Source organism: Sciurus vulgaris (assembly GCF_902686455.1).
Source record: "Sciurus vulgaris genome assembly, chromosome: 2".
NCBI lineage: Eukaryota > Metazoa > Chordata > Mammalia > Rodentia > Sciuridae > Sciurus > Sciurus vulgaris.
In genome coordinates this window covers 129,927,070-129,953,409 of record NC_136462.1, presented here as the reverse complement: position 1 = coordinate 129,953,409, position 26,340 = coordinate 129,927,070, and the positions used below count along the sequence as shown (strand labels likewise).

At 38.4% G+C, this 26,340-nt stretch overlaps 1 long non-coding RNA gene across 1 annotated transcript in view; it reads left to right on the top strand.

Moving 5' to 3' along the window:
* Window positions 1–26,340, top strand: part of LOC306650480 — a 246,344-nt gene that overhangs the window by 175,558 nt on the left and 44,446 nt on the right. The window contains exons 9-12 of the long non-coding RNA XR_013760934.1: window positions 5,346–5,448; window positions 10,421–10,488; window positions 11,199–11,425; window positions 20,338–20,403. This is a non-coding gene — a long non-coding RNA (uncharacterized lncRNA). The remainder of the gene's footprint in view (window positions 1–5,345; window positions 5,449–10,420; window positions 10,489–11,198; window positions 11,426–20,337; window positions 20,404–26,340) is intronic.

The window sequence follows — 26,340 nt, the reverse complement described above, 5'->3', positions numbered from 1 at the left end:
TTGATTGTTCCTTTTGTTTCTATTTCATTGATTTCGGCTCTGATCTTAACTATTTCCTGTCTTCTACTACTTTTGGTGTTGGTCTGCTCTTCTTTTTCTAGGGCTTTGAGCTGTAGTGTTAAGTCGTTTATTTGTTGATTTCTACTTCTTTTGTTGAATGCGCCCCATGAAATAAATCTTCCTCTAAGTACTGCTTTCATAGTGTCCCAGAGATTTTGATATGATGTGTCTTTCTTCTCATTTACTTCTAAGAATTTTTTTATTTCCCTCCTGATGTCTTCTGTTATCCATTCATCATATAATAGTCAATTATTTAATCTCCAGGTATTGGAGAAGTTTCTGTTTTTTATTCTGTCATTTATTTCTAATTTCAATCCATTATGATCTGATAGGATACAGGGTAGTATCTCTATCTTCTTATATTTGCTAACAGTAGCTTTGTGGCATAAAATATGGTCTGTTTTAGAGAAGGATTCAGGTGATGCTGAGAAGAAAGTATATTCCCTCTTTGTTGGATGGTTTATTCTGTATATGTCCGTTAGTCTAAATAATTGATTGTGTATTGAGATCTATGGTTTCTTTGTTCAATTTTTGTTTGGGGGATCTATCCAGTGGTGAGAGAGGTATGTTAAAATTGTCTAGTATTATTGTGTTGTGGTCTATTTGATTTCTAGAATTGAGAAGGATTTGTTTGATGTACATGGATAAGCCACTGTTTGGGGCATAGATATTTATGCTTGTTATGTCTTGCTGATTTATGCTTCCCTTAAGCAGTATGTAATGTCCTTCTTTATCCCTTCTGACTAACTTTGGCTTGAAGTCCACATTATCTGAAATGAGGGTGGATACTCAAGCTTTTTTGCTATGTCCATGTGCATGGTATGTTGTTTCCCATCCTTTCACCTTTAGTCTGTGGGTATCTCTTTCTATGAGATGAGTCTCTTGCAGGCAGCATATTGTTGGATCTTTCTTTTTAATCCAATCTGCCAGTCTATGTCTTTTGATTGATGAGTTCAGGCCATTAACATTCAGGATTATTATTGAGATATGATTTGTATTCCCAGTCATTTGGCTCATTTTTTGTTTTTTGACAGGGCTTGGTTTCTCCTTTATTTGGCTATTCCTTTAGGGTAGTTCCTCCGTTTGCTGATTTACATTTTTGTATTTCATCTCTTCCTCGTAGAATATTTTGCTGAGAATGTTCTGTAGTGCTGGCTTTCTTTTTGTAAATTCTTTTAGCTTTTGTTTATCATGGAAGGATTTTATTTCATCATCAAATCCGAAGGTAAGTTTTTCTGGGTATAAGATTCTTTGTTGGGCTGGGGTTTTGGCTCAGTGGTAGAGTGCTCGCCTGGCATGCGTGAGGCACTGGGTTCGATTCTCAGCACCATATATAAATAAGTGAATAAAATAAAGATCTACTGACATCTAAAAAAATGTAAAAAAAAAAAAGATTCTTGGTTGGCATCCATTTTCTTTCAGCGCTTGAAAAATATTGTACCAGGCCCTTCTAGCTTTTATGGTCTGGGTTGAAAAATCTGCTGATACTCATATTGGTTTCCCTCTGAGAGTAATTTGATTCTTTTCTCTTGCAGCCTTTAAAATTCTGTCTTTATTTTGCATGTTAGGTATTTTCATTATAATGTGCCTTGGTGTGGGTCTACTGTAATTTTATATATTTGGAGTCCTATAAGCCTCTTATACTTGATTTTCCATTTCATTCTTCAGATGTGGGAAATTTTCTGATATTATTTCATTGAATAGATTGTTCATTCCTTTGGTTTGTTTCTATGTGCCTTCCTCAATTCCAATAATTCTTAAATTTGGCCTTTTCATGATATCCCATAATTCTTGTAGATTCTATTCATGATTTCTTACCATCTTCTCTGTTTGGTCAACTTTGTTTTCAATATTAAATATTTTGTTTCCACTGTCTGAGGTTCTTTCTTCCAGGTGTTCTATCCTATTGGTTATACTTTCTATGGAGTTTTTAGTTTGGTTTATTATTTCCTTCATTTCAAGGATTTCTGTCTGGTTTCTTTTCAGTATCTCTAACTCTTTATTGAAATGATCTTTTGTGTCCCACATTTGCTCTTTTAACTGTTGGGTGGTGTGATCATTCAAAGCCTGCATTTTCTCTTTCATCTCATCATTTGCTTCTCTGATCATTTTAATTATGTACATTCTGAACTCCCTTTCTGACATTTCTTCTGCCATGCTATCATTGGATTTTATTTCTGTAGCATCTAGGTTTGTTTGGGACATTTTCTTCTCTTGTTTTCTCATATTGGTCAGGTATCTACCCCTCTAGTAGTGAAACTCTATTGACTTATAGTGTCCCTGTGGATTTCCAATAACTACCTCCTAGCCTTCAGTAGCCTGAAGTCTTGGAGGAACTTGGTAATGCAGTGATATACAAGGAAGCTGCACCTCTAAGTGTGGTGGCCTTCAGGTGGGGTATAGTCCCTGTCAGTGGGCAGAGGGGCCTCCTCTGTTGACCGATGGTCAGTCAAAAGGGGGGACTAGACTGTGGGCTGGGGCATGGCTGGTCTGGGCCTGTGTCTCTAGTTCTACCACCCTGGTGGGAAAGCCTTGCCCGGCGGGGAAGACTCACCCAGTGGGGACGTCTCGCTGGGCAGCTCTCTTCCAAGAAGTTCCTTTCAGTCCAGAACTACCACCTTGGCTGGGCAACCCTCCTCTGCAACATTCCCAAGGGTCTGGACCTACCTCCTGGGCCAGGGAGCCTCACCCTGTGATTGAGACTCTCGCTGGGCAGCTCTCCTCTGTGACCTTCTCTGGGGCCCAGAACTACCACCTGGTCTGGGGGACCTGGCCCTGTGAGGGACTCTCTTTCTGAGCGGCCCTCCTCTATGACATTCCCTGGGGACTGGACCTACTGCCCAGGCCTGGGACCCTTGCTCTGTGCCTAAGCCTCTTGCTGGGTGGGCCTCCTCTAAAATGCTCCCAGTTGTCTGGGTTCACAGCTCCAGCAGGGGAGTCTCACTGGGCAACTCTACTCCATGAAGTTCCCTGCATTCGGGACTACTGACCTGTCCAGGGAGCCTCACCCAGTGGAGAGGCTCACCCGGCAACTCTAAGTTTGTCCCGAGTCTCTTAATACCTCCTCTTCTTAAATCCTGAGTCCTGTCAATGGGCCTCCAGTCTCCTGTAGCTGTCTCAGGAAGGGAGCCGCCCTTTTGATGGTGATGGCCATGCCCTCAGGAATAATTCAAAATGCCTGCACCAGCCTCCAAAGAAGCTGGGGACCCCAGTGAGGGTGCACTGAGTCAGCATAGAGGCAAGTGTAGTGTCCCTCAGCAGTAGCAGGGCAGGCCGGCAGGCTCAGCGATGGTGTCTGACCTAGGTGTGGGGGTCAGGCGGGCTGGCTCACTGCTGTCTTTTTAATTACTTCTGTGGTTTCTGGTGATAGCTAAAAAAATTTGTGAAGAGATGTTTCCCCCAAAGTGTCTCCCTCAAATTCAGTGGATACACCAAAAGCAGTAAATATGGGGATCCCCATATTTTTATTCTTTGGAGTATGAATACAGATAGAGGAAAGGAGGTGTTTTTCCAGGCCACATCAATTTGAGGAGTTACATATTCTAATGCACAAGTTCCTCTCCAGTGTAAAAGGAGAGCCTTTGTTTCACAGATAAAGCGAACTCTGTGTGCAGGTTCAACTTAGCAAAAATGGATGGAAAAAAAAAAAAAAAACTTTGTTGCTGCTTTTGTTGTTTCAATTCATCCCATGGATCCAGCAAGGTAAAAGACTGACTAGTTTTGAGTATAGACATTAAGTCCCTGATCTGCCAGAGGACATCATTGAGAGAAGAAAAGTAGAGGACTACTGATGTTTTAAGTATACACAGTGTCTCTTTTTGGTTCCCAGAGAAGGGAGATGTCATCTAAGAGGTGATAACATCTGGTCTGAGCAAGAATTTGCTTGATGATCCAGGAAAATCAAGTCTGGATAGTAGGGTGTCCTTGGCAGTATCAAATGTTTTCTGAATAAGTACAGGAAGTTGAAGGCAGGATCATAGGTGAGGGCTGGGGAATCACAGTCAGATCTGTCTCATCTTGATTTCCCCCTGCTCACAAGATATAATTGAAAAGACCAGAACCAATCCCTATATCTCCTTATTTTTTTCTCCATAGACACTTTAAAACAATGACAACACTGGTTGGAACTTTAGCTTCCCATGTTGGGATCATTTCCTCCCATGTTTTGAATGAAAAAGGGAAATTTGCCCTTGGGACATTGAGAAGGGTGAGGAGAGGGTCCACTAGGAGTCTAGAAGTGGCTGTATGAGCAAATTGTTCTAGCTAAGCCTTAACACAGGGCATAAAGTTGTTTTGCACATTGACAGTAGTTGTGCCTCTGGCTCCAGGAACACTGTGGGTGAAAACATGTAACTGGGCCAGCATAGAGACCCAGAACTGAGAAGAGGAACTGCATGTGTAGTTCCCGGCTACTAATACATATGCAAATCCAACAAGGAAACATAGAATTAAGAAGAGTGGAGGTATCATTTACCAAAGTGAATGAGTCATCATCGGGAGGGAAGGATTCATGCTGAATGAAAGGACTAGATGAAACTTGGACAGTGAAGAGGACTAAAACAAGGGAGGTCAGAGCAGTAATCTTTTGGAGAGAAAACCCATATTAGTGGGACTTGGTGAAGGACTTGCTTATCTTTGAGAATAAAACTTTTCAAGTAGCAAAGTCACAAACACAATAAATCCACAGAGAACTGTGGGAGGCCACCCTTATTTAGCAGAATCAGACTAGGTTGAGCCATGGGACACAGAGGCCTGGCTTCTAGGAACTGCTGGGAAGCATGTGGCACTGCCTGGGAATGGTTCCCTGTCTCCTTCTGGAATTTTCCCCTAACAGGATGGCTCCCCTAACTCCACCCTATTCTGTCCATCAAAGAAGAAGCTCCTCCTGGTCCTGGCCCCCTTTTCCTGTATATTATAAATAAAAGAGAGTTGGGCGACTCCATGTTGTTGTTGTAAGAAGTGAGAGCTGGTATAACCAAACCTGTCATGGCCCCTCTCATAAAAAGAGTGTTGGCTCTTGTGTTCATTGAGTAGATAAATTTTTTGAGTAATAGATAGAAAAACCACCAACACCCTCCTCCGGCAGTTAACCCTTTACTCCTCTACATGGGACGTGGCAGAGAAGACCCTCACAGAGAGCAGTTCCCAGAACAGGAGCCCACCTAAGGGAGTTATAAGAGTTGCAGGGGAACCAAACGCATTTACTTATCTTTAAGAGCCTTTTTAAATGGATAACTTTAAGTCTTCTGTCAGTGTATAACATGTACTTCTGTTTTATGTGACAGATCCTCTAGAAGAGTGGACGATGCCCAAGACTTTACTTGGGAGTAATATATCCATTTGGAGATTTCTGGGACTTGATGGCTGTTGGAGAAGAAAGGAGAACTGGTAACGGCCCCTTTCACACAGGAACTAACTTTGTGGGTGGGTTGGTCAGCTTTGCATCACTGTGACCAAAACACCCAACAAGAAACACTAAGAGAAAGAAAAGTTTATTTGGGGCTCTCGGTTTCAGCAGTCTTAGTCCATAGACCCAAGTCTGTTGTTTTGGGCCAAAGGTGAGACCACACCTCATGGAAGAAGGGCATGGTCAAGGAAGGTTGTTCCATTCACAATGGCTAGAAATCAGAAAGAGGGAGAGCACAGTGTAGGGAGGTAGGCATCAAGGCAGATGCACCCTTCCAGGTCACATCCCCAGTGACCCACCTCCTCCAGCTACACCCCATCTGTGTACAGTTACCATCCAGTCATGCCATTTGAACCAGGATGAACTGACGAGGTTATAACCCATAATCAAATCATTTTACCTCTGAACATACCTGTATTAACACAGGAGCTTTTGGGGGGCACCGTATATCCAAATCGTAACAGTGAATGATGGGCCCTTCCATAAGTCTTAATGAGTAGTAAATAACCAGGTTCATAAAAAGGTTATTTTTTCTTTTCCAGTCTTTGAAAAAGTCTTAGGATCATACCTTTGGAGGGCCCACAGGGATTGACATGAAGCAATCACATATTTAAACAATGCAACCTGCTCTTTATCAAAAAAGAATATTTCTGAGAAATGGCCTCCCATATAGGACCTCATAAGGGTGAGGATATGGGGCCATCTTAAAACAGAGAAGAACCAGAGGTAAGAACCTTCCTTCACAGTATGGACCATTCCTGTCACAGGTTTTTAAGATGTAACTTTAAAGTTCGTTTGGCCCTTTTTACTTTCTTAAAGATTGAGGTCTTCTGGAAGAATGCAAATAAAACAATTGTAAGGCCTTGGTCATTTGTTGTGTGATTTCAAAAACAAAAAAAGGCCCAATATCACTCTGGAGTGATATGGGGAGGCCAATCCTGAGGGTTATTTCTTGTGGAGAAAGCCTTAATCACTTCAAAGACCTTTTCAGTTCCAGTAGGAAAGGCCTCAACCTATTCTGTAAAGATGTCTACAGAAATCCAGCAAGATTCTAAATCCCTGATACAGAGATAACTAATCAAAGTCTATTTACCAATCTTCCCCTAGATAGGAACTCAGACTTTGAGCTGGTGAGGTCTGGGAAAGAAGGGGTTCTCTATTCTGGAGGCAATTAACTCATAAGTAGAACAGTCTCTAGTCACCTTTTAAAATAAATTTTTAACCCTTTTCCTGTGAATAAAATATCACATAGCTGAATTTGTCTCTTCTAAAATGGCAAAATTTGAATAAACTTTTATAATCTCCCATTGACTAGCTTGGGGAATATGAATGACATTTTCTTATGACAAAACCATCCCTTTGAATCTAAAGCATGACTTCTCATTGGCCCTTGCTCTGATTTATAGCAAGGGTTATAGAAGAGATGGTCACATTTGTAGGACAAGAGAAATGTCTAATGGAGCCAAGGCCGACTGTTTGACTGTAACATCTGTAAATCTGATTTCTCATTCAATCTCAGATTCTCCCCACTGGTATCCCCTGCGTGGACAATGCCACTTTTGAACCACCTGAAATAAATATTTGATTATCATACTTAATGGGAATATTTTTAACAAAATTTTTAAATGTTCTAATTAGTTATACATGACAGTAGAATGCATTTATGCATTTTTATAAATCATACATAAGTGGAATACAATTTCTCATTCTTCTGATTGTACATGTTGTAGGATCACATCAGTCATGCAGTCACATATGTATGAGGTAATAATGTCTGTTTCACTTCACTATCCTTCCTATCCCCCATACCCCTTCCCCTTCATCTGTTGAAGGACACCTAGATTGGTTCCATAGTTTAGCTACTGTGAATTGAGCTGTTGTAAATATTGATGTGGCTGCATCACTGTAGTATGCTGATTTTAAGTCCTTTGGGTATAAACCAAGGCATGGGATAGCTGGGTAATAGCAATTAGAAAAATGCACATCAGAACTACTCTAAGATTTCATCTCTCTCCAATCAATATGGCAATGATCAAGAATGCAAACAACAATAAATGTTGATGAGGATGTAGGAAAAAGGTAAGCTCATACATTATTGGTGGGAATGCAAATTGCTACAACCATTGTAGAAATCAGTAGGGAGGTTCCTCAGACAACTTAGAATGGAACCACCTTTTGACCAAGCTATCCTACTACTTGGTTTAATGGAATTATTTTGACAGTTAAAAATCATCCTTCTTGGAACTGGGGTTGTGGCTCAGTGGTAGAGTGCTTGCCTGGCACCTGTGGTGCCCTGGGTTTGATCCTCAGCACCACAAATAATAAATAAATAAAATAAAGGTTCTCAACAGCAAAAATAAATAAATCATAAAAATTATCCTTCTTTCTAAATAGCTGCATGGGCACGTAGCATAAGAAAGGCATTTTTTTATTAGTTGTCTTATTGTCATGTCATGTCATGTCATGTTATACATGCAACTTTTCATTTCCCTGGTTGTACACGATGTAGAGTCACACCATTCATGTAATCACACATGTACATAGGGAATGATGTTTATGTCATTCCACCATCTTTCCTCCCCACCCCCTCATTTCCCTGTACACAATCCAACGTTCTTCCATTCTTCCCTTACCCCCCAACCATCCCCACCCCTATTATGTATCAGCATCCACTTATCAGAGAAAACATTAGGACTTTGATTTTGGGGGAATTGGCTTATTTCACTTAGCATGATATTCTCCAACTCCATCCATTTACCTTCAAATTCCATAATTTTATTCTTATTTATGGCTAAGTAATATTCTATTGTGTATATATAACACAATTTCTTTATCCATTCATCTATTCAAGGGCATCTAGGGGGAAAAGGTACACTTATACATTGCTGGTGGGATTGCAAATTGGTGCAGCCTCTCTGAAAAGTAGCATGGAGATTCCTTAGAAAATTTGGAATGAACTCGCCATTTGACCGAGCTATCCCACTTCTTGATTTATACCCAAAGGACTTAAAATAAGCATACTACAGTGATGCAGTCACATCAATGTTTATAGCAGCTCAATTCACAATAGCTCGATGCTCTTCAATAGATTGAAAGACCTATTTTCAGCCTGTATATATTGTAACACTTTCTTATTAATTGCAATACCCTTATTGAAGGTATAAGTTTCACTGAGCTGAAATTCCAGAGGGTAATGCCTTATCCTCTATTACTTCTTGCAAAGAAATTATTTTGTACCCAGCTTGGCTAATGCCATCTTCTACATAAGAACTTTCATCCCTATACCAGACACAATATGGATTGTCTAAGGGACTGTCGCTTAGGTCTATTGTACAGGTAAAGATAATCATAAGTAATCAAGAATAGGGAGTTTGACGTCATCTGATGGGATAAGAAAGTAGCTGAATTTGGAGTGTTGTACCTTTTTATGACTATGTCAGGGTTTCCTAATAATGGTTTGATATTGTAACAGTCAACTGTTAGGCAGCCAGTGTGTCCCTTTAAATTCTAATAGGGGAGACAGATGAGGGGGTGTATAAATCTCTAGAGCGGCTCCCAGAGTTAATTTGAGAGATTCCTATATCAAGAGGGTTGAAATAGTCATTCCCCTTAAACAACTTAGACATCCTCTTGTTACTGAATCTGTTTGGATAGGTAACTGACTTTTTTTTTTTTTTTTTTGGTCTTGTCTTTTTTTTATTATTATAAACAAATAGGATACAATTTGTCTCTGTACATGGAGTAAAGGCATACCATTCGTGTAATCATAAATTTACACTGGGCAATGTTTGAATCATTCTGCCATTTTTTCCCTAGCGTTAGGGTTAGGATTAGGTTTAGGGTTAGGGTTAGTGAGGGGGGCAAGAATGGAGGAAGGAAGGACTGACTGACATTTTTTTACAGGCCTAAGTCTGGGTTAGCATTCCCAGGACAGTGTCTGCCTTTCAGTTGCATAATATTGAAAAGGTTTCTCTCTTTTTTTTTTTTTTTTTTTTTTTTGAGATTTTTATGTTTGTCTCTTAAAGACAATCCTAAAGAGCCTGTAAAAGGAAATCTTTAAAGTTTTAGGAAGGAATTTTTTTTTTGTCAGTTTCCAGGATTTGCTGATACACCTCAGGTTTTCCTTTTTTAAACTTTATACAAGGATCTATCAATCTTCCCACACCCTGGAATCCAGAGTCTGTGGAATCCTGTGAGACCTAAAAAGGCATAAACCTATCTCACAGTTGTGGGTACAAGCAACAGTAATATAGTTTGTATCCTCTCAGGAGAGAGAGCTCTTTTCCTGGGGGCTGGAATAAAACCCAAATATTTGCCTTTTTGTTAAACCAACTGTGCATTTGATACCTTATATCTTATTTCATCTAGGAAATTTAAGATGTGGACAGCATGGATCTTTGCTGATTTTTCCATAGGACAACAAATGAACACATCATCAGCATATTGTAAGTCAGCAGCTAAAATGTCTGTTCACAAAAGTGGGGACTGTCCCAGAATCCTTGTGGGAGTGCTGTCCAGTTTATTTGTTTTGTTCTTTCTTCCTTTCAGGTGAGTCCACTCTGAAGTAAACAGACATTAAGAGTCAGAAACGAAAGGAATACAAAAGAAAACATCTTTTATGTACAACCTGGTGAAACAGTATGTTCCCTTAGGGATCCTTCCTGGAGGTGCAGAGGAGTTTGGAACCACTGGGTGAATAGGGATATCAGCTATATCAATGATTCTCAAATTTTGAACCAACCTGTATTCCTCATTTGTCTTGCATAGAGACAACATGTGTATATCGTACATATAGTCACAGGGGATTAAGCAAGTTGTGGACTAAGAACTTGCTTCTCAGGGTGGTTAGCCCCTCTGTAGCTTCTTTCTTTAGTGGATATTCTTTATGCTATGGGAATTGAGAAGGCCCATAAAGTCTGTTCTGCTCATATTTTTGTCTTTTCCACTTCACAGGATTGACAGGAAGATCTCCTATAGGGTCCTGTGATGGCAGATCCTCAGCAGTCAATGCCAGGAGCAGAGTGAGTATTGTAACTGGTTTTATAGTTAGGTAAGCATCTAGCTTAGTTAAAATATTTCTCCCTAGGAAAGGAACAGTTCATTCTTTTTTTTTTTTTTTTTCTTTTTTTTTAATTGTAAACAAATGGGGTACAACTTGTTTCTCTGGTTGTACATGAAGATTCTGACATAACCAAGAAAGAATAAGTAAACAATTTTGTTCCCAAATACAAACATTAAAAAAAAAATCTTTCCTTAGGTTTGTCATTGATACCCATTACTGTGCAGGGGTCAGGAAACAAGATACCAGAGAAGGGCGTTAAAACACTGTGAGAGATGCCTATCTCTAAAAGGAATTGAATGGTCCTGTTTCCCACTTTGAACAGTTCTCTCAGCTCAGCCACACAGATCAGGATGGTATTTGTTGGGTGCTTAGATGATTTCAAAGGCATCCTCATTTTTGTCTTACCATTTGGAAAACTAGTGGCCCAAATGCCCTTCAGCATGCAAGAAAGCATACTTTTCAAGGCCCCTTTTCCCACAGTAGACAAGGGGTCCTGGGAGTCTTGTCTTGGGACAGTTCTTTCAGTTTTCAATCTGCTTGCACCAGTGACAGATCTCAACAGGACAGCAGTCCCTGCAGGGGTGTGAAAGATGAACCTTTAAAGGCAGTCAGTAATTGGGTATCTCTGCTTCAGTCTCTCCTCTGAGATTTTTCTTTTTCTTGTTCCAGTTATAGAAGATCTGAGAAACCACACAGAAAAAGTCAACAGGGAAGATCCTGGCCCTGAAAGTCACTTTTTATAACCTTCTCTATTAGCTGGAGCTGATTGGGAGGTCACTGAGAAGCAGCTTTCCTTCAAAAGAAGGGTTCAGAGGGATATGTTTAACTAGTGCCTCCTTTAGGTACTCCATGAAAGCAGCTGGTCTTTCCTCAGAACCTTGATTGATGGAAGCTAGGTAAAAGTAATTAAATGGTTTTACTCTGCTCGTTCAGTGACTAAGCAAATATTCATGTGGTCTCAACTTTTCCCTTATACATATCATAATTTCATTGGTGGTATGTAGTTGGGACTGCCATCAGTTCCACTGGCTGTACATTAGGGTGAAGGACATATGAGTCATTACCATACATTCTAGCTGCCCCTCTGGAACTCTCCCTTCTGTGTCTGCCTGTGTCAGTCCTATAATTGTAATGAAATCCTTCTAGGTCAATCAGAATCATGGGTTGAATTTTGGAAAGTATCAGTATATTTATTGTAATTCTCAGAAAATCTTCCCAAATTCTGTTTTATTTGTTTAAATCTGACACGAAAAATGGCACAAGAACTTGTCTAGGTCCAAATTCACGGTCAGCTTCCTATAAAGGAAAAAGTTTGGATGAGTTATCTATGATATGTGGAGAGCTGCTACCCAGAGGTGGCTATTCAGAAAGGAATGGTTGATAGAGGGGAGGTTTTGGTTTTGCAGATTCTTCTTAATTCTGAGGAGACTGTGGAGGACCCAACTTAAGAGAGCCATCCACCCTTGAGGGCTGAGTTGTCAATACCACCAGAAACGATGAATACATTTTGTATTAAGAACACACATCCTTTTGTTTTCTTAGTGAAAAGAAGGTCTATGCATAGGGAACCTCAGATCATTTTCCCTCTATTTTACAGAACAGGTTCATTTGGAGGATTGTATTATAATTAACACTTTGACTAGCACTCTTTGTCCCCTAATTCACATTTAAGCCAAGCAGTCTTCCAATAAAATGTTAGTCTCTTCCTAATTAGTCTCTCAGAGTCAAATTTATCCCAGATATTTAGGATATATTCCAAATGGGAGATAACTACAGCTGACCATTGGGTTTCCATCTGAAAAAGAAAAGGAGGGAAAAAGAGAGGGAGAGAGAGAGAGAGAGAGACAGAGAGACAGAGAGACAGAGAGAGACGGAGACAGAGACAGAGACAGCAAGAAAGGCAGGTCCATTTGACCAGATGTCCTTTTGCTCTCAGATGGCATTGTGTGATCCTAGGCCACATGTTCTTAGTCTATCCAGGATCCTAGTCCAGTCCATAAGTAGAATACTTTGGTTTTGTGGAGGACCATGTAACCAGAAACAGGCATTCCCATTTCTATGGGACATGTGTAAACCAGGTCCCTGGGGCATACTCCAGAAGACTCCCAACGTCTGAATGAGTCGACTATACCAGACTCCACCTTGTGCCTTCAGATGATCAGTGGGAAAGGGTAAAGGAAAAGGAAGAAACTCTTTTGTAGGAAAATCCATCTCTGTGACTCATAAGCTGTTGGTTCTGATTAGCATGCTGGATGGGAATATATAAATTTTGCTTAGGACTATATCAATTTACAATTTGCCTCTTAATGGTCCATGTACACAATTGGCATATAGTGGGAACTGAACACTAGTGCTGAAAGCAACAAAGGACCCCAGCTGATCACCCAGGTTTGAGAGCATCAAATATTGATAATGAAGTCAGACTTCCTGTTGGGAAATTCTAAAGTTCTCTTAAAATTTTCAGGAGTTAGAGAAAAGAATAAAGGCCACAAAGTTGAATAAAGATCAAGGGGAAAGTGGGCAGTCCTAAGAAAGAGGAACTCAGACCTGTGCTGGAAGAGATCCCAAATAACATTTTTCTATAAGCAGAAGACCTGTACTATCATTGCATAAATCAGCAAGGATAGTTTCCCCCTGTTTTTCAATCCTGCCATCAGAAATGATGAAAGAGACAGAGCAATTCATAGACATGTAGCAGCAGGTAAGAAAGTCTGTGTTGGGGGGCACAATTTGAGAACCAGACAGCAATACACAAATGCATTTGAGTGCTTTACATGTATGTCATGGGCCAAGTACCCAGTGACCATGCTCCCATAAAAATAGAAATGGAGAAGGATCAGCTACTTCTTGGATAAAAGCACAAACAGGGAGAGGAGGGCAGCTCCGTAGCTATAAAGGAATAGACAGGTACATGAGCAGCTTTATTCACATTCATGAAAAGCTCACCCTATCAATGAAAGAAGATAATGGTTACCTTAGTGAATCCCAAGGGTGATTAGTGATGTTGTTGATGGTATCTGAAAAAGAGACATTTTGACTTTGATGGTGGCTACTGGGGGTGGAGGTTTCAGTCACCATATGTCATGAAGCCAAAGAATGTATAGTGGTGAAGAGCCATTCAATTAAATCCACCAGAGATAGGGACTTTGATCAAAGTGGGCTGACCAATGTGGAAGGAGGAGGGATTGAAGATAGGATACTTTTCTTCTGGTTTCCACCCCAAACTGAAGTAGAGGAAAGAGTGTTTATTGTTTAAAATAGACCATTTCCAAGTAGATGGCCACTCTAAGGAAAGGCAAAATAAATGGTTTAGTGAGAGGAAAGCTGCTAACACACCAGAGGTCATGGGAAGATAGAATTCATAAAAGTACAAAGCGGGCAAGCCTGGGGGGTAGAAGGTGTGAGAGGAGCAAGCCTATTGAAGCAGGAGGCTAGTATGCCAGAATTGCTGCAGGAAAACGTCCCCTGGCAAAGAGTTTTGAGAGGTTTACAGGATAGGTTTGTAAGATGACTTAATATGAAAACCAGTGTCCTAGGCCAGATAGTTTTAAGGACTTGGTCCTAAAGGAAAATTGAGAGGTCCATGTAAGAATGACAAAGATAAGAAAGAAATCTGATTCCTGTGAATTATGTGGTCCCTGGAGATGCATTAGGAAAGAGGTCAAATGAGGGCCAAGGAGACTGAGAACCTACCCATGTAGAAGATCCCAGAAACAACAGGCACTGTGCTTTAGGGTTAGGGAAGAGGCGGAGTTTTTGGCAGATCCCTGAATTGACTGAAGGAGGTATATTGCAATACAGAGATGTAAAAACTGAGTAGAGGATCAGGAGAAATCTCAACATGGCTAGAGGTGGAGATATTAGGAGAAGAAAATGAAGTTGCAATCTTTTGTAGGTGTGTAGTCGCTAGAGAGATGTGTGGAAGCTTATCAGAATTTTAAAAGAGACCCCACCTCGCGAAAAAAGGAAAAAACATACGAACTGCATGGGGTAAGCGACTTATGCAGGAGGAAAGGGAAAATAAGTTTGGCAGTGAGGAGAAAACAAGGAAAGGTCAGTTCTAAGCACAGGGTCTCAACCAGAAATCAGAATCCTTAGAGAGTACCAAATTATTTAGTGAATTTAATCATGGAACCAAACTGATACAGGAATCACGAGTAGAAATTTCCTTGGTCATTATGTCCTTCACTCAATAAAAATTCAGGCAAGCACTAGAGGTTTAGCAAAAAGATGTTTCATTGTGCAAAGCAAGGGTGGAAATAGAGGGAAAAGTTTGCCCTTCTGCAAGCAAAGGAAGACTAAAAAGTGGGAGAGTAGACAGAAGCCAGAAGGAGGAATTGGCCTCTTGTTTGTTTTCTACAATTTATTTGGTTTTGAATGTGCCCAGTAAATATACTCCACCTCCCCCATTCCATTATTCCAGTGGTTTACAACTGCCCTAGTTATATAACCATCTAGGCAGTGAGCATACTCATTACCCTAAGGCACTCAAGTACAGAGGGGTTGGTCTACAACTACAATGTAATGCAGATGATATTATAATAAAGCAAAGACAACTATCTGTCACTCAAACCAATCAGAGATGACCATATCTTTATTGAATGGGAGCATTTTACTGCCTGTGACCATCCATCTTCTTCCCTGACATACAAAGAGTGTAACAGTCTAGATTCTCAGTGTGAAACTACATTTCTCCCACTGCCCTAGACCATTTATTTCTACAATAACAGTCTAGATTATCTTTTTGATGTTGTTTATCTCTCACAGCCCAAGGACCATATGTTCTTTGTGGTACTGCAAATTAATTATAAACCTGAGAGTGTAACATTTCCCTATAACCCCTACAAGTTAAAATTTTCCCATCCATTGTTGTATCTAACTACTGCCTAATAATAGGCATTTAGCAAGTGATGGGAAATAAGCGACTCCTGTTCTTCACAGGTGGGAAAATCTTGGTAAAAAGAATAACAAAAGAAAGGAATAAGGTTTTACAGTTTATTGGTATGTGGTTTGCTCTTGAGTAGTCCATAGTTGTAGGTGATCATCTCTCACTTCTGAGATAAGGATAACAGTAATTAGGTGCTATTCTTTGTGCTTTATAATTTAAAACTTCTCACCCCTCTAATTTCATACCTCCCTCCTTGAGATATGACAGGCATATTAAAATCAATATCTTAGCATATTGTGTGTTATTCCATTCATTTCATTTTAATCAGCCTTATCATAATACTTGATGATTAATCAAATCCCCTTTTCCTCTGCATTTCAGTTTGTCCATTTTAATAAATCATGAGATATACTTTGAATATCATTCCTTCACACACATAAAGACAAATAAAAGCATGTAGAGTAGCCGGCCATAGATAAGTCCTGAGAATCTATGGACAACAAGTGGCCCCTCTCAAAGTGGCAAATCAGGATCAGTGAGCTCTCAATGCTCCAGCTTCAGAGACATCAGGCAACAGATGCTAAAAATGTTAATATAATGTCACAGGCAGCAAGAACACAGTGCAGAGTGACGGCTAGGGTATCAGAATTCTCAGCAAGATGCCATTTCAAACAAACCTAATTCTTAAGACTACATCATGAGAAAAGAATTCAACATCCTGTCTCCACCCTCTAGCCTGATTGGAAGTTAGAGGTCAAAGGATGAATGGTTCATATATTTGATATCAGGACTTAATGTGCACTGCATTTAACCTTCTTAGGATCTAAAACTCTAGATGTATTTCTTTTTAAATTTAATTATTACTACTTTATTCTGGGGTATAGACTGATAAGTCAATACTTATATACAATGTATAATGACCAAATAATATTAGTTTACATTTACCTCCCCTTAAATATGTGTGTGTATATGAAAAGGAGATATATGTACACACACACACACACATATACATATGACTATGTATTCAAATTTTGATGAATAGGTAGCAGTTGTACATATTTATGAGGTATATTCTAATACATAGATATAATATATAGTAATAAAATCAGGATAATTCCTATTCCCTTAATATTGTTTTTTTTTTTTGAACTTTTGAACTCATATCTCCTAGTTTTTCATAAAAAATGCAATTTGTTTTTGTGAACTGTAGTCAAGTACTGTGCTATAGAATACCATAATTTCTTATTTTTAACTCCATTTCAGTAGTCATTGTCCACCTCTCCTCTACTTTACTAGCTCCTAGTAATCATTATCCTATATTCAGATGGACTTTTTTAACTTCCACATATGAGAGACAACTGTGGAATTTGTCTTTCTGTCTTTGAATTATTTCACTTAATATAACTGCCTCCGGTGCCATTCATTTTGTTGCAAATGATAGGATATCATTATTTTTGTGCACATATAACATTCCATTGTGTGTATACATACAACATTCTATTCATCATCCTAAAGCATGAATTTATCACTTTCTTCTTTGAAGATATTCATGAGGGAACACCAAAATCCATTTCAATATTGAAGTACGAATCAATGTTGACTAGAATATTAAGTGGCCACATCAAAATTTTTTATGAAGACTCTCATGTGTTTACCTCTGCATTGTTAATCTTAAAGAGACTTGTATAAAAACCATCAACACAATCAAAAAGATGACTGGAAAATACTAAAAAGATCAAAGTACGAATATTATGAGCTGAAGAACCGTTTGTGATTCAGTTTACAGGCAGTATTATTCATGTTTCTATGACTATGATTATGATTAAGGCAGGATCCTAAAGATACATATTTTTCCCTATATCTTCAGAAAGCTATGACTACCATGTGACTTAATGATTTAACTCTTCTCTGTTGGGGGCTGTGCCATGTTGGCGGTGCCGGGATGGCGCCTGATCACATCGGCAGCGAGGAGGTTAATTGACATAAGCACACTCAGGTGATTTTCTCGTCCACGCACACAATGTATGCACATGTGTTCTCGAGCACTAATTGCCTGCTCCGAGCATCTCACCTAATCTTTGCGTAAGAGGCGTGGCCCTGCTCTCCGGTCCTGGAGGTGATATAAGCATAGGCAGAGCGAGACATACACACAACAGCAGCCATTAGCAAAGAAGAAAGAACACAGCAGCCATTAGAAGCAGCCAGAGGGAAAAACACAGACAGCAGCCATTAGCAGAAGAAAAGCAGGAGAAGAAGGACACACACGAACAGCAGCCAGAAGAAAGGAAACACACGCTACAGCAGCCATTAGCAGCCAGAGGGAAAAACACGCGGCAGTAGCTAGTAGGGACATATGCAACAGCAGCCATTAGCAGAAAAGCCAGAAGAAAGAACACAGCAGCGAGTAGGGGCAGAGGCGGAAGGCAGATCGCGGAATGGAGAACTGAGTCGCATCACTAGGGCACCTTAGGTTGATGTACCCTTAGTTCACAGGATGCAGGACTTTAAGGCGTAGCAAGTTTCTCTCTTAAGCAAAGTCTCTCTCTCTGATAAGCAAAGTCTCTCTCTCTCTCTCTCCTCTTAAAGCAAGTAAACCTCATTTCCTCTATCCTCTATGAACAAGCAAGAAAGCAGTGCACTAAAGAGAAAGATAGAAGTGCCTCAGTTTCCACTCCACCACCCATAAGACCCGTGCAAGTTGTTGCTGCAGGCAGTGACAAATATCCGTGGATTTTGGAACCGCAAAGAGCCAGCAACACTTCTCAAGTTCTAACTTCCTCCTCAATTTTATTTCTGGAATCATAGTTTGTGAAATGACCTCTCAACATATAAAATAGGAATTCTACTGGCCCAATAATAATTCTATTATCTCTAATAGCTAGGTAGAATGTAAATGGAATTAGAAAATCTATGAAAAATATAATTTAGCATATTACTTCAATAACAGAATACATCAGATGAGGCACAATGACAAAGGACAGTCACAGAGAAAAATAATGGATTCCTTTCACTCTACAGTACAGTTTCACATCCTTCCAATAGAAAGGCGTCTTAAATTTGATAGTGTCAAAACACTGCTGACCAGAACACAATGTATTTGTTCTCAGGTACACACACAGAATTTGGTTTAAAACTTTCCATTAAAATCTTTAGGTAATATCAACATTAATAATGGCAGCATGTATGACAGTAGGTTGGAAAGATCAACTCGAGTGAGTAACACAGTACTCTTAAGGAATGCAGCATGACCATTGATTCTGATTAGCACAGAGGCTAATAATAGAAAACCATGGAAAAGATGAGTTAAGGATGATTCTAAAGAGTTTGATCTGAGTGGGAGAAATTTTAGCCATATATTTTGTTGCATTTGGCTTGTATGTTCCATCATGAGTAGTTATGAGTGAAAAAAAGACAAATATCCATATTTACGTGAGTTGAAAATATGTTTCAGTGATTATAATGTGTAATTCTAAGTGATAGAAAAATTTGAGTCATCATTTTTCAGTGGCTTTATTCTATAGTGATTTGATTTTACTTCCTATGTGTAAAATGATAATACATATTATAGTTGATGCAATGACACATCTTTTAAATCATTAGAAAATGATTTATGAGTGCTTAGTGAAGAAATGTTTGGTATTATACTATACCTGTTATGTATCATTAATTTTTGCAGCATCTCAAGTGGTACACACTATTATCATACCTATGACCACTTCTGAATCTGAGCAAAATCCCTCTAAGGAAGGAATAGAAAAACCTTGAGACTGACTGGGTTCATCTCCAGAGTCTTTACTCTAGGTCTTGTTTCAGAAATCTTAACTTACTACTCATGTCATGAAGATATTTTCCAAAATTGTGTTTTATATACTGTTTTTAGTATTTTTACAAATATGTCTTTGATCCAGCTGGAATTGATTTTTGCACAGTGTGAGATTTTAATGATCCCCTACAGAAACTCAATTTTCTAGTACATTTATAGAAAAATGCATCTTTTCCATATTGACAGGCATATAATTTTTCTTTTTATATTTGTGTATGTCTGTTTTGGGTTTTTTTTTTTCTTTGTTTGGTTTATTCCTGTGTCTATACAGATAATTTTTAGTTACAAAGAGACTTCCTTCCCCAAAAGAACCTTTTTATCTTATCCACTGGCTGTTCTGTGATGGAAAAGAGTACAAATATGCATGCCTTGTAACTATATCAATTTTTTCATGTGTGTATTAAATAAAGAAGTTTTAGAATTTTAGAACATGCTGTTAATACTTATCTCTAACATCCTAATACCCATGACATACACCAGCTTTAATTATTTAACATTTTTAACCACAGCAATGTTCAGAACCGGAGGATTCAGCATGGGGTACCTCCTGCACAAGTTCAGAGGACCCCACATAGTCCTTCTCCTCCAGACCATGTCCACCAACATTGGGTCCACTGCTGATCACAGAGCCTTGCTGTAGGTGATACATGCAAAGGAACAACTGCTCCCATCGCTCCCTGTGGGTAGGTTGGGAAATTCAGATTTTGGATAAGAATGATTTTTTCACAGACACTTCTACTTGCTGACTAGTGGCATTTTACTACTTTAGTCCTGGCATAGTAATATTTCTTCTTGGATTTTATTTTGGTGTAACTTTCAGGTTATAATGGAGTCTACATCATCTAAAACAAAGTGAGAATTTTTGTACTGGGTATTAAAGCCTTCCATTCCTGAAGGCTTAAATGCACCCACAATTGTTTTTGAAAAAGCTATTTTAATCTTTTCATGTGTCTCCCTATTGTTGAGAGAAACTGAACAAATTACACTCTGTATATATATGAACATATCACATTGAATTCTACCTTTTCATCCCCTTTACCTATATTGATTGGGATTATCAATATTATTAGAATAACAATATACATTCTGTATTACAGCATTTTCCAGAAAAGCATTGTGAAGTGCTTCTGATTGAAAGGTGAAAAGAATCTTTCTTGGGACCAGTAAGTATTTCTATGACTTAGTTTGTACCATTAATTTGTTCACAAAGATATCAACATGTGCAGAAAGAACACTAACATTTCCAGTGTAAATACAGAGACCAGCCACTTTGTACTCTACAAGTGTGAATTTCACCATACTGTTTTGATTTTTTCGTTTCCCAAAAGATAAGAAATTGACTGGATTCATGAATGAATTTCACCTCATTCTGTAAATGTCTACGTGACTTCTGCTTGTGCAGATTGTGCATGACTGTGTGTGTGCGCACATAATCTTTTCTAGCTTAATTTCGTTGTCTTTTGAAAGTACACATTAATCAATGATTTTTTTTTACTTTTTTATAATTTTTTATTTGTTCTTTTTAATTATATATGACAGTAGAATGTATTTTGGCATATCATACATACATGGAGTATAGCTTAGTGCTTGTTCATGATGTGGACTTACACTGTTCATGTATTCATATATGAACATAGGAAATGATGTCCAATTCATTCTACTATGCTTTCTATTCCCATCCCCCTCCCTTCCCACCACTTCCCCAACCCCCACCATCTACTTCCAGTAAATCTCCACTTTTCCCTCCCACTGACTATTGTGAGTCAGTATCCATATATCAGAGAGAATATTCAGATTTTGGTTTTTAGGAATTAGCTTATTTCACTTAGCATGATAGTCTCCAGTTCCATCCATTTACTGGCAAATGCCATCATTTCATTTTTATTTATGGCTGAGTAATATTCCATTGTGTATATGTACTACATTTTCTTTATCCTTTCATCTGTTGAAGGGCACCTAGGTTGGTGCCCTATGGAGCTTAGCTATTGTGAATTGAGCTGCTATAAATACTGATGTGGCTGCCTCACTACAGTATGTTGATTTTAAGTCCTTTGGGTATATGCTGAGGAATGGGATGACTGGGTCAAATGGTGGTTCCATTCCAAGTTTTCTGAGGAACCTCCATATTGCTTTCCAGAGTGGTTGCATTAATTTGCAGTTCTACCAGCAATGTATGAATATACCTTTTTTCCCTTATCCTCACTAACATTTATTGTTACTTGTATTCTTGATAATTGCTATTCTGACTGGAATAAGATGAAATCTCAATATAGTTTTAATTTGCATGTCTCTAATTGCTAGTGATGTTGAACGTTTTTTCATATATTTGTTGACTGATTATATTTCTTCTGTGAAGTGCCTGTTCAATTCCTTTGCCCATTTATTGACTGGGTTATTTGGTTTCTTTGAAATTAAGTTTTTAAACTTCTTTATATATCCTGGAGATTAATGCTCTATCTGAGGTGCAGGTGGCAAAGATTTTCTCTCATTCTGTAGGCTCTCTCTTCATGTTCATGATTGTTTACTTTGCTCTGAAGAAGCTTTTTAGTTTGATACCATCCCATTTATTGATTCCTGATTTTACTTCTTATGCTTTGGGAGTCATTTGGTTCCTAAGCCAACATGATGGAGAGTTGAGCCTAGTTTTTTCTTCTAGTAGGTGCAGGGTCTCTGGTCTAATGCTTATATCCTTGTTTTACTTTCAGTTGAGTTTTGTGCAGGGTGAGAGATAGTGGCCTTATTTCATTTTGTTACGTATGAATTTTCAATTTTCCCAGCACCATTTATTGAAGAGGCTATCTTTTCTCCAATGTATGTTTATGGTGTCTTTGTGTACTATGAGATAACTGTATTTATGTGAGTTTACTGCTCTATCTTCTATTCTGTACCATTAGTCTTCATGTTTGTTTTAGTGCCAATACCATGCTGTTTTTGTTACTATGGCTCTCTCTGTAGTATAATTTAAGGTCTGGTATTGTGATGCCTCCTGCTTCACTTTTCTCACTACAGATTGCTTTGGCTATGCTGGGCCTCTTATTTTTCCAAATGAATTTCATGACTGCTTTTTCTATTTCTATGAAGTATGTTATCAGAACTTTAATAGGAATTGCATTAAATCTGTATAGCACTTTTGATAGTGTGACCATTTTGACAATGTTAATTCTGTCTATCCAAGAACATGAGAGATCTTTCCATCTTCTAAGGTCTTCTTCAGTTTCTTTTTTTTTTCTTTAGTGTTCTATAGTTTTAATTGTTGAGAGTCTTTTACCTCTCTTGTTAGATTGATTCCCAAGTACTTTTTTTTTTGAGGCTACTATAAATGGGATAGTTTTCCTAATTTCTCTTTCAATTGATTCATCATTGGTGTATAGGAATGCATTTGATTTAGGAATGCTTTCAATTTTTCTCCATTTAGACTGATGTTGGCCTTGAGTTGAGGATAAATAACTTGTACAATGTGGAGCTGTGTTCCTACTATGCCTAGTTTTTCTAGGGTTTTCAACATGAATGGGTGCTATCTTTGTCCAATGCTTTCCTGCATCCAATGAGATAATCATATGATTGTTGTGTTTAATTCTATTGACATGATGAATTGTGTTTGTCAATTTCCAGATGTTGAACCAAACTTGCATCCTGGGATGAACCCCACTTGATCATGGTACACTATCTTTTTAAAGTGGTTTTGTATGCAGTTCTCCGGTATTTTTTAAAAGAATTTTCACATTTATGTTCATCTATGGTATTGGTCTGAAATTTTCTTTCCTTGATATGTCTTTGTCTGCTTTTGGTATCAAACTTCATAGAATGAGTTTGGAAGTGTTCTTTTCTATTTTATGGAATAATTTGAGGAGTAGTGATGTTATTTCTTCTCTGACGGTCTGACAGAACTCAGTTGAAAATCTCTCTGATCCTTTTCCTCGTGGGTAGGCTTTTTCCTCGTTGGTAGGCATCTTCAATTTTATTGCTTGAAATTAATGTGTTTAAATTTTCTGTGTCCTCCTGATTCAATTTGGGTAGGTCATATGTCTCTAGAAATTTGTGGATGTTTTCAAGCAATTCTATTTTATTAGAGTATAATTTTTCAAAATAGTTTCTGATTATCATCTGTATTTCATTAGTGTCCATTGTGATATTTCCTTTTACATCATGAATATAAGTAATTTGAGTAGTATGGCTAAGGGTTTATCAATTTTAATTGTTTATATTCTTTTAAATTTTTTTTTTTTTTTCATTGTAAACAAATGGGATACATGTTGTTTCTCTGTTTGTACATGGCGTAAAGGCATACCATTTGTGTAATCATAAATTTACATAGAGCAATGTTGTTTGATTCATTCTGTTATTTTTTTCCCTTCCCCCCACCCCTCCCACCCCTCTTTACCCTCTATACAGTAGTTCCTTCCTCCATACTTGCCCCCCTCCCTAACCCTAACTCTAACCCTTCCCTCCCCCCCATTATGTGTCAACCTCCACTTATTAGCGATATCATTCGTCCTTTGGCTTTTTGAGATTGGCTTATCTCACTTAGCATGATATTCTCCAATTTCATCCATTTGCCTGCAAATGTCATAATTTTATCATTCTTTATGGCTGAGTAATATTCCATAGTATATATATACCACAGTTTCTTTATCCACTCATCAATTGAAGGGCATCTAGGTTGGTTCCACAGTCTGGCTATTGTGAATTGAGCAGCTATGAACATTGATGTGGCTGTATTTCTGTAGTATGCAGATTTTAAGTCCTTTGGGTATAGGCCAAGGAGTGGGATAGCTGGGTCAAATGGTGGTTCCATTCCAAGTTTTTCTAAGGAATCTCCACACTGCTTTCCATAGTGGCTGCACTAATTTGCAGCCCCACCAGCAGTGTATGAGTGTACCTTTCTCCCCACATCCTCGCCAACACCTGTTGTTGCTCGTATTCTTGATAATCGCCATTCTAATTGGGGTGAGATGGAACCTTAGGGTGGTTTTGATTTGCATTTCTCTTATTACTAGAGATGTTGAACATTTTTCCATATGTTTGTTGATTGCTTGTAGATCTTCTTCTGTGAAGTGTCTATTCATTTCCTTAGCCCATTTGTTGACTGGACTGTTTGAATTCTTGGAGTAGAGTTTTTTGAGTTCTTTATAGATCCTGGAGATTAGTGCTCTATCTGAAGGATGAGTGGCAAAGATATTCTCCCACTCTGTAGGCTCTTTCTTCGCATTGCTGATAGTTTCCTTTGCTGAGAGAAAGCTTTTTAGTTTGAATCTATCCCAGTGGTTGATTCTAGCTTTTATTTCTTGTGCTATGGGAGTCCTGTTAAGGAAGTCTGGTCCTAGACCAACAAGGTGAAGATTTGGACCTACTTTTTCTTCTATAATCTGCAGGGTCTCTGGTCTGATTCCGAGGTCCTTAATCCATTTTGAGTTTAGTTTCGTGCATGGTGAGAGATATGGGTTTAGTTTCATTCTGTTGCATATGGATTTCCAATTCTCCCAGCACCATTTGTTGAAGAGGCTATCTTTTCTCCATTGCATATTTTTGGCCCCTTTGTCTAGTATGAGAAAATTGTATTTATTTGGGTTTGTGTCCGTGTCCTCTATTCTGTACCATTGATCTACCTTTCTATTTTGGTACCAATACCATGCCGTTTTTGTTACTATTGCTTTGTAGTAGAGTTGAAGATCTGGTATTGCAATACCCCCTGTTTCACTCTTCCTGCTAAGGATTGCTTTAGCTATTCTGGGTTTCTTATTCTTCCAGATGAATTTCATAATTGCCTGCTCTATTTCTGTAAGGTACGTCATTGGGATTTTAATTGGAATTGCATTGAATTTGTATAGCACTTTAGGTAGTATGGCCATTTTGACAATATTAATTCTTCCTATCCAAGAACATGGAAGATCTTTCCATCTTCTAAGGTGTTCTTTAATTTCTTTCTTTAGTGTTGTATAGTTCTCATTGTAGAGGTCTTTCACCTCTTTGTGAGATTGATTCCCAAGTATTTTATTTTTTTCGAGGCTATTGTGAATGGGGTAGTTTTCCTAATTTCTCTTTCTGAAGATTCATCACTTATGTATAAAAATGCGTTGGATTTATGGGCATTGATCTTGTAACCTGCTACTTTACTGAAATCACTTATGAGTTCTAAGAGTTTTCTGGTGGAATTTCCAGGTTCCTCTAAATATATAATCATGTCATCAGCGAACAGGGATAGTTTGAGTTCTTCTTTTCCAATTCGTATCCCTTTAATTTCTTTGGTTTGTCTAATTGCTCTGGCCAGAGTCTCAAGAACGATGTTGAATAGAAGTGGTGAAAGAGGGCATCCCTGCCTTGTTCCAGTTTTTAGGGGGAATGCTTTCAGTTTTTCACCATTTAGAATGATATTAGCCATGGGCTTAGCATAAATGGCCTTTACAATATTAAGGAATGTTCCCACTATCCCTATTTTTTCTAGTGTTTTGAGCATGAAGGGGTGCTGTATTTTATCAAATGCTTTTTCTGCATCTATTGAAATAATCATGTGATTCTTGACTTTAAGTCTATTAATATGGTGAATTACGTTTATTGATTTCCTGATGTTGAACCAACCTTGCATCCCTGGGATGAAACCCACTTGATCATGGTGCACTATCTTTTTAATATGTTTTTGTATGCGATTTGCTAAAATTTTGTTGAGAATTTTTGCGTCGATGTTCATTAAGGATATTGGTCTGAAATTTTCTTTCCTTGATGAGTCTCTGTCTGGTTTAGGTATCAGTGTGATATTGGCTTCATAGAATGAGTTTGGGAGGGTTCCCTCCTCTTCTATTTTATGGAATACTTTGAGAAGTATTGGAATGAGCTCTTCCTTAAAGGTTTTGTAGAACTCGGCTGAGAACCCATCTGGTCCCGGACTTTTCTTTGTTGGTAGGCTTTTGATGACTTCTTCTATTTCAGTACTTGAAATTGGTCTATTTAAATTGTGTATGTCCTCCTCGTTCAGTTTAGGCAATTCATATGTCTCTAGAAACCTGTTGATGTCTTCGAAATTTTCTATTTTGTTGGAGTATAGATTTTCAAAATAGCTTCTAATTATGTTTTGTATTTCAATCCTGTCTGTTGTGATATTTCCT